The sequence below is a fragment of the Chelonia mydas genome, chromosome 21, assembly GCF_015237465.2.
Source record: "Chelonia mydas isolate rCheMyd1 chromosome 21, rCheMyd1.pri.v2, whole genome shotgun sequence".
Lineage (NCBI taxonomy): Eukaryota > Metazoa > Chordata > Testudines > Cheloniidae > Chelonia > Chelonia mydas.
This window is the reverse complement of record NC_051261.2, coordinates 10,119,368-10,128,025: the sequence shown is the minus strand read 5'-3', so window position 1 is coordinate 10,128,025 and position 8,658 is coordinate 10,119,368. Positions and strand designations below refer to the sequence as shown.

General features: G+C 47.0%; 1 long non-coding RNA gene across 1 annotated transcript in view; it reads left to right on the top strand.

The window, feature by feature from the left end:
* Positions 1–392: 392 nt before the first annotated feature.
* LOC122463473 overlaps positions 393–8,658 on the top strand; it is a 56,936-nt gene continuing 48,670 nt past the window's right edge. The window contains exon 1 of the long non-coding RNA XR_006286887.1: positions 393–534. This is a non-coding gene — a long non-coding RNA (uncharacterized LOC122463473). The remainder of the gene's footprint in view (positions 535–8,658) is intronic.

Below are 8,658 nucleotides of genomic sequence, written 5' to 3'. Positions count from 1 at the left end.
GCACACTCTCACATTCAGTCATGTACAACTGAACAACTTGAAGCAAACATTGACAGGAGTGAAGGAACTGTGGGGCAGGATTCCCTTCTGTCAGCATGCATACACCCACTTTGTAGGGGTGTAAAATGACCCCTCAAGATGCCAGGAAGAGGAGAATTGGGCCCCAAACTCTTTGGTTTTTTTATTTCTGATCTGAAGCGGCACATTATTAACACACCTCATCAAGGGTACATCTTCTGGAGCAGGAGCATTTTCTTGAGCGCTTTGGGGGCCCAAGGCTGTGAAGGAAAGCTGAATCCTTGAAGTGCTAAGGTTAACAAACATAAGATTTTTGTTTTTCCTGCAGTTACTGATCAAGGAATGTTGTTTTGTTTTTTAAATGGAAGGAGAGAACATTCCTGGTGGAGATTTTTGGAGCTGAACAACAGAGGATAAGCCAGCCAGCATGGGACCAACAGCATTGTAAGAGCAGCATGAGAAGATCTGTGCAGCAGATCAAACTGACTTGGAGCACAAAGGAGGTCGCGATGTAATGTAAGTACATAGGCACTGGTATCTCCACTCTGCTGCATTCTTACAGCGAGAAGCCTGCTATGCAGAGTGAGTCTGTCACCCTAAGGATACAAAATGTGACGCTCTTTATTAGGCAGGAGATGCTGAAATGTGTCCAATTAATGAGACATTAACAAATGGTGCAGCAGAAATAGAAGCTACTGACACTGAAGATATTAACTTCATCTTCCCTTCAAGCACTTTGATTAGCTGTGGCCTAAATGATCAGCCAGGCGGGGTCTGGTTCCCCTTTGCGCAGGCGTCTGTAAAACGTGAGCTTACGAAATGAAGCCGCAGGCGCTGATCAGTGTATTTACACCTCTGCCTCATTGGTTTGCACATGACATAGTGGGGAGGGGGACAGCTAAAGGCGCAAGGGCTTGGACCTGCACTTGCAATTCAAAGGAGGATGCATAATCAGAGGCATGGGTTTCATACCTGCTAAAACATGGCCCCCCCAAATTCATCCCTCTCTGTGCATTAGATTTTATTGTACATTTGCAGTGGTGCGTTTGGGAGTCGCTGAAACACGCCCTTTAAAAGCGTAAGTGATCCACAGACCACCTTGCTTTGTGAAGACGATCCCTTGTTTTAAAGCAATGAGGGCATTGTTTTCCCACTGTGTCCCTCCCAAAAGGTCTCGAACTCTAAAGGTACAACCTTTATTTCTCTCCTCCTGTGTCTGTTTCAGAAGTTGGGGCATGTCTGATGCCTCCTGTAGCTGGAGATATCAAGCCATGTACATCCCGTGGTGTCATTCCACTGAATGTGGCCTGTTATTGCTCACCACCATGTGGCACTGTGGCCTGGTTCTGTTACACAGGCTAAGCAGAATCGATGTAGGTCAGTATGTGGATGAGATCTCCAAGAAATATCTAGCTTGCTGCAGGAAATGGTATTGGCAATTGTCTTGAGTCAATTGTTAAAGGCAATGGGTTGATCTAGGTCAGTGGCTCTCAAACTTTGTTACTGGTGACCCCTTTCACATAGCAAGCCTCTGCGTGCGACCCCCCTTATAAATTAAAAACACTTTTGTATATATTTAACACCATTATAAATTCTGGAGGCAAAGTGGGATTTGGGGTGGAGGTTGACCGCTCGCGACCTCCTATGTAATAACTTCACGACCCCCTGAGGGGTCCCGACCCCCAGTTTGAGAACCCCTGATCGAGGTGCTCCCACTGGACAAGACATAAAATCACAGCCCTGAATGTTGGCTGTTAAAGATCCCCTGGCCCTTTTGTCCGAGGAGGGGTGTCCTCTGACATCCCAGCCAAATTCTAATACATTCTTTGAGCTTCAATCCTCTGTGCAGTCTCAGCTGGATACTGTCTTCTTAGCTTCCTGTTCCAAACTGTTATGTAATGTTGCTGTATGCCGTTAAACAGCTGCCCTCTTCCACCCAAGAGGTGGCTTGTGATTCAGTGGTAGGTGAATTGACTCCTCTATGCCCCTCTTACTTAAGAGAGTTGGTTAATTGTTTCTAAACTTTGAGCAAATCAGATCAAAAATGTTACAAAGAAGCATTCCAGTTTGCATGAAACGAACCTTCACAGAAAATTCAATCAGAATAAAGACAACCCTAGAATCTTCCCATGTTGCCAACAAAAGACCTGGCAGTTGTCAGACCAGATACAAAAGCCCCATGTAGAGTAAACCCACCCCCAACCCTCTTGGAAAGCTGTTAAACACAGGAAAACCTTGTGTATTCCTGAAATGAGCCATTAAACAGATCCAGCTAACAGGTGTTCCTTTAAAAGGGCCTCCTAAGCTCTCAGAAACAAGGGGAGCGGGAGTGCTTGACTCTAATCATACACCGAAAGCATATTCATTTTCACAGTAGGATGGCAGGCTGCCTTGTCCAAAAACCCAGCATACCGCAGGAAGTGTGTGTTTTTGTAGGCGCTGTTACAAGCAGGACCAAATAAAAAGCCAAATCTCAGCCTTTCTCTTCTTGCAATTCCATAATCTAGTTTGGAATATTATATTACTCCCGACTCCCATCTGCTTTTGTTTAGTGCAGTGCTATTTATTCCCCCCTCCCTCCCTGTCTCCAATTAAATTAGTCACTAAAATCCAGTGCATTAGCTAGTAACAGGTCCACCTTCTGCTGTGCGATTTCCCTGGGTGCTGCCCCAGCGGTTTGTTGTTGCTTAAATTGGTGCATTGCAACGTGGCATGTTCCATTTTTGCAGTTGGGTCTAGTGGCTGGGGCAGCGGAAAGGCACTCGGGAGACCTGGGGTCTATTCCCAGCTCTGTCCTTTCCCCTGCCTGGGCCTCTATTTCCCCTTCACCCTTTGGCTGTCTTGTCTGTTTAGACCGAGAACATCTCTTGCTGTGTGCATGTGCAGCGCTTAGCACAATGGAGCCTGGTCTGTGCCTGGAGGCTGGTGTGCGTTAGAGAAGCCGTGGGGCTGCTCCATTGGTTGGGGAGACTGTAAGGAACCCCGCTCCGGTGGAAGAGCAGCAGAGGTGGAGTAGAGCTCCGACACGTGCCTTCCCCCCTCCCCGATGCGTCCCTTTTCTCCCCGTCACACCCCCTGTGCCAGGGTAGGACTAGGGCAGCTGCCACAGGAGTTAGTTTTAACACCAGGGGAGTTCCCCTATGCTGCGGAACTCTCTGCTATCTGACAGCCAGAGTCTGTCCCCTTTGCAGTGTTTGTGTGGCACAGGTGACACCAGAGCAGGTTGTCTCCCTTATACAGGTTTCAGAGTAGCAGCCGTGTTAGTCTGTATCCGCAAAAAGAAAAGGAGGACTTGTGGCACCTGAGAGACTAACAACTTTATTTAACAAATAAATTTGTTAGTCTCTCAGGTGCCACAAGTACTCCTTTCCCTTGTACATGGTTCCATTGCAAGAAATCGCCATTTACTGGAAACATCCCTCTCTTGGTGTGTCCCATGAAAAACATCGCCCCTCTGTGCGAGTCCTCCCAGCTAGCCGTGTGTCTTGCAGCATTTGCCTGTCAAGCTTTTATCCCCGTCGGTGCCATTAGTGCAGAAAGCCAATGACTCAGCTCTGATCAAAGATTGACTAGTCGATGGGGGGCTACAAAAGCTTTGCAATGTTTTTAACCAGAATTAAGCCCCAGTCCAATATGGTGGTCCCTATGTACAAATTTCCCAGGCCAGCGATGGACTCGTGGACCGGTAATCCCCACAAAAACATGCCGCACTCGAAGAAAAATGTAGAATCAACAGGTGAGACTCACAATGGACTTCTGCCCTGTTCTCTCTGATGCCGACTGCCTAGGGGTTGCCACTTGGCTGATTTGGCCGCTTGGATTTGGCTGAAATTCGGCACCGTTGTGCAAAGCAGAGGCACCGCTTAAACCCTATGTTAGGGACTCACATGGTGCACATACTTTGTGCTGACTCCCGGACTACAGCACCTCATAAACATTTGCAAATACCCTGTTTCTAGTATTTAAAAACAGAACACAAAAAGCAGCTAAGCCCTACAGTAAAGGTGGGGCCCTAAGACCATGTCCAGACTAGGGATCTGCTCCGATTACAGTCATCAGCACAGCTGCACCAGTGCAAGGTCTTGGGTATACGGCGACAGCTGCCCTATGCAGAGCTGGAGCTAATCACTGCGTGAAACCGGGGTGAGCAAATAACACTGGGGGGTCTCTTGGTGCAGCTGCAACAAACAAGGGCTGTGTTTGAGGCAAATGCCCTGTGTGGTACAGGCCTAAAACTAGCAGGCAGGTGTATTCATAGCCATGAGCTTCACTAACAATCCAGCTGAACGCTGCGCTTAACGTATGCGTCAGGCATGCAGCCGTTCCGTCACCCCCCTCAACTCCCAACTGAAGCCACCAAAGCTGTTTAAATGCATTTCTTTCCCCTCCTCCCCCTGTGGTTCTCCTTTTGTTTTTGCTCTCGCCCTTTGTGTATGTGAGTATTGATTTTCTGCTTGCCGCCAGCTGCAGTTCATTCCTGGTCCTGCTCCCTCTGCTTGGCTTTGAGTGCAGAGAGCAAGGCAGCCTCAGCCAGCTGTGACCTCCACAACAGACCAAGGCGGGCCATTCGATAGGCAGGTCTGGGTCTTCGGTTAGTCTTCATGTCCTTGCAGAGCCAAAGGGGATTGAAAAGAGAGGGTGATGCCAGCAGGCGGGAATGTAATGGCCAGCTCTGGAGGGGAAGCGCCAGTCATAACTGCCTGCCTATCCTCTACAGCGCCCCTGGGGTCTGCCAGTCGTCATAACTTAAGGGGCAAATCCTCCAAAGGTGCAGAGGGCCCACGCGAAGCACAACTCATGTGGTACTGCTGCATGTGGAGGACAGGAACTGGAAGTCTGCCCCACAGAGCACAGCCTTGAATGCTGTCGTGGGGGAGGAACTGGGGCAGGTGGATCCACCACTCTGCAGATTCATCAGTCATTTTCTCTGGCCATGGAGGTGACTATACTATTGATTGGTGTTACAGTCACTGTCTGAGACCACAACCCCATTGTTCTGGGTGCTGTGCAAACACATTGTAAGAGACAGCCCCTGCCCCAAAGAGCTTACAATTTCAATAGACAAGACACAGAACAGAGTAGAGGGGAAACAGCTTGGTCACGCAGCAGGTCAATGTCAGAGATGGGAACAGAACCTAGGTCTCCTAGGCCAGGCCACACTGCTTACAAAGCACAGTAAGGGGTTTCCTTTCCCCACATGATCCTGCCTGTAAACTCTTGGGGTCTGCATTGTGCATAAAGCACCACACGCAGCTGTGATGCCAAAGGGGTGAATGAACGCCCCGATGATGATGATAGCATGAAGCATCCTGAACGGTTGACTCCCAGAGCCAAGCACACGTTTACACACTAAGGGGGAAAATGCTTCCTTCCATCTCTTCCTCTCCCTGACCCCAAAAGCTGGAAGGCTGGTCCCTTTTTGCACAAAGGGAAAGAAGAAATCTCAGTGCGCAGCCAACCGGAGTCTGATTTTGCAGAGGCACTAAAACCAGCAAGCCCCATGTAGTCAAACAGGCTCTGCAGCATCTCTGTAAATCAGGCTTTAACCTTGGATATGCATGTAGGGCTCTCCCATCTCTGATCCTTCATAGCTTAACTCCTTCTCTAGTTCCTCTCATTGGTAGGGTCCCACCTCTGTCTATTTTCCCCTCTTCCTTTGCTGACAGGGTCTCCTTCCTTCCCCTCTCACATATTCAGGGCCGTGTTCTATATCAGCAACAGGCCTTGGGGAAAAGGGGGCGGGGGGTGATTTAATAGGGATAAGGCTGCATTTGCATAGATGTTATTAAGAAGTTGCCTGAGCCCATTCATCTTTGCAAACCTCAACCACCCACATCGTGTTTGTCAGCTGACGCTATCATAACTCTCGGAGCCCATTTCCAATCTCCGAACTGGCTTTCAGACACAACATTGAGAGCCAATAAAATCCAGCTTGTGAAGTTTAAAGAGTCAGAGCTATTACAGGAGCTGGGATGGTGGTGGAAATATATAGCAACAGCTGACGTGTGTGTATGTGTGTGTGGGGGGGTGTTTTTGCGATGCTCAGTGCAGATGCTGGGGATGCGGATGCCAACCTCACTGCATCATCTCTCTGCTTGCAGCGAAGACAAGGTTGGTGATGGGACAGAGGCACTGGGGTATTTTTAGCTACCTAGGCAAGTTCAGGGTGGGGATGCTCTCGCAGAAAATACTAATGTGTCCCTCTTGATTTTGTGAGGTGAGGTGAGAACAGAGCCAGCTGACTGCTGGAAAATGAAAATTAATTCTGATTCCAAACAGTCGGTTTCAGCACACTTGCACCCCTGTTATCAACTGCCTGGCTCATCAGCAGAGTCTGAACTCCTTACTTCCAGTGCTAAAAAGCATGAATCTATCCCACTTGAACTAATTCACTCCTTTAGCCAGCAGCTATAGTAGACTCTTACCCTCTCATATGGACTAGGCATGAAATAGAGACAAGAGCCGGTTACATCTCTTATTCCTCAGTCATGAATATTAAAGTGGACAGGTCTGGAGTCTCATGAATATTTGGGGACTGGCTGTTCTTGATCCAAACACTGCTATCCCTAAATGAATGAGGTTATTTAAATTCCCTTTTGCAGTAGTACATTCTATGCTATTAGAACTGGTCAGAAAGCAGGAAGGGGAGTTTTTGCAAAAATGTGAATGAAGTTTTACTTTCATTTTTCATTGATATTTCATTGCTGTGTAGGTTTTCTGATGAGCTTGCTTTGCTGTCTGTTTTTTTTTAATTTTTAAAAAACTTCACTTATGTGGAGGAAGAGCTTTGAATGGATGGCAATGGGAACAGAGACTGGGGATTTAGGGGTGTGGGGGCAGGTGGCAATGAGGGTAAAGACTAGAACTTGTCAAAAAACCTGAATTTCAAAAGGCGGAGGGTGGCTGGAAAAATTGAGACAATTTTTAGTGAAATATTCCCTGTTTTTTGATCAACTATAGAGCTGGTAAATGTTTTTTTGTTTTGTTTGTTTTTGTAGAAATTTTGAAAAATGGGGAAAAAAACAAAAAAAACTGTAATTACATTTTTTTCCTAGATATGGTCTTGTGGTTGGGCACTGGATTGGGACACAGGTGATCTGGCTTCAATTCTCAGCTCTCCAACTGACTCCCTGTGTGACCTTGGACAAGTCACTCTCTCTGTCCCTCAGTTTCCTCACCTGTAAAGATGGCCATAATAATCTTTCCTTCCTCCTACCCTCCCTCTGTGCTGCTCATTTAGACTGTAAACTCCTGGGGACAGAGACTCTCGCTCGCTATGTGTATGTACAGCACCTGGCACAGCAGGGCCCCAGTCTCTCTTAGGGCCTTGGCTGGGTGCTATCATAACACAAATATTAATAAGATGTAGGATGTGAATGATAAAAATGAAGTTGGCTTCCAAAATGTCAGTGTAATTCCAGTGTGGGGGGGGCATATGGCCAGATACCCTCTTCAAACAGATGACAAAATGTGGGGTAATATTGTGCGTTTATTTTTTGGAATTGCTCATTTTAAAAAACCAGGATATTATATTAAGCATTTTTGACCATGGAGAAGCACTCTTTACTGCCAGGTACTGACTTTTCAATGCCCCCTTGAACAGCGAACTTTGATAAATCAATTTAATGTTGTTATCAACTGCAAAACTGAATAAACAGGAGACACTGGGGGGAAAAATGCATCTCCAACTAGAAGCGAATCCTGAAATGAAGGGTGGGGGTTGGCTCCCCCCATGGTGGTTAAAGAGAGAGGGTGAGTCTCTGGAAAGAGAAATAATATGTGGAAAATATGCTTCCACTGTGTGGAGAAACTTCATGGGAATGAAGGAGATTTAAAGGGACACTGATGAGAAAAATCATATATTCAGGGTCAAATCCTGAGCAATGTAATTAATAGTACCTGAGATTATTAAACTGGAAAGGGTTTGAAAACATCCTATATGCGTCTCACTATTCATGCTGCTGATTTAATTTTTTCAGTTCTCTCAGACAGTAACACTCAGGATGGGTTGTCAGTGGGATTTGACCCATACCTTTCTGTCCAAAGAACAAATCTCACTTGAGCTAAACAAGCCACTCCTTTAGTTGATAGCATTAAAAGGTTGTTATGCTTTAGTGAATCCACCAGCAGAGGGGTTTACTCCTGGGGGTATTCTGTGCCAAAAAATTAAAAATTCTGTGCATAATATTTTAAAATTCTGCAAATTTCATTTGTCAAAATAAAACTACATAATCATGCCAGTTTCAATTATTTTGGTAATTTATTTCAAAACACCAGTCAGCAAGTATGTCTGTAACAATACAGACACACAAAAACTCCCCCAGGAGTAGAGTGTTGAAGAAACCCCTATGACAACTCAGTTCCTGTTTCTCTGCTGAGCCCCGCCAGAGCCCAGCCAGGGGGCCAGACACCCGCAACCCCTCCCCCTCAGAGCCCAGCCACAAGGCCCCCACAGCCAATACACCTGAACCCCTTTCCCCCCAAAGTCCAGCCGCGGGGCTCCTCTAGCCCAGATACCCAGACTCCCTCCCCCGAGCAGTGTCTTCTATGTGCGAGCCGGGCTCTGCTGGGTCCAGTGGCCCCTAGTGACAGGTAGAAGCACTGCAGCCCATTTCTGTGGTGGGGAAAGGAAATTCTGCG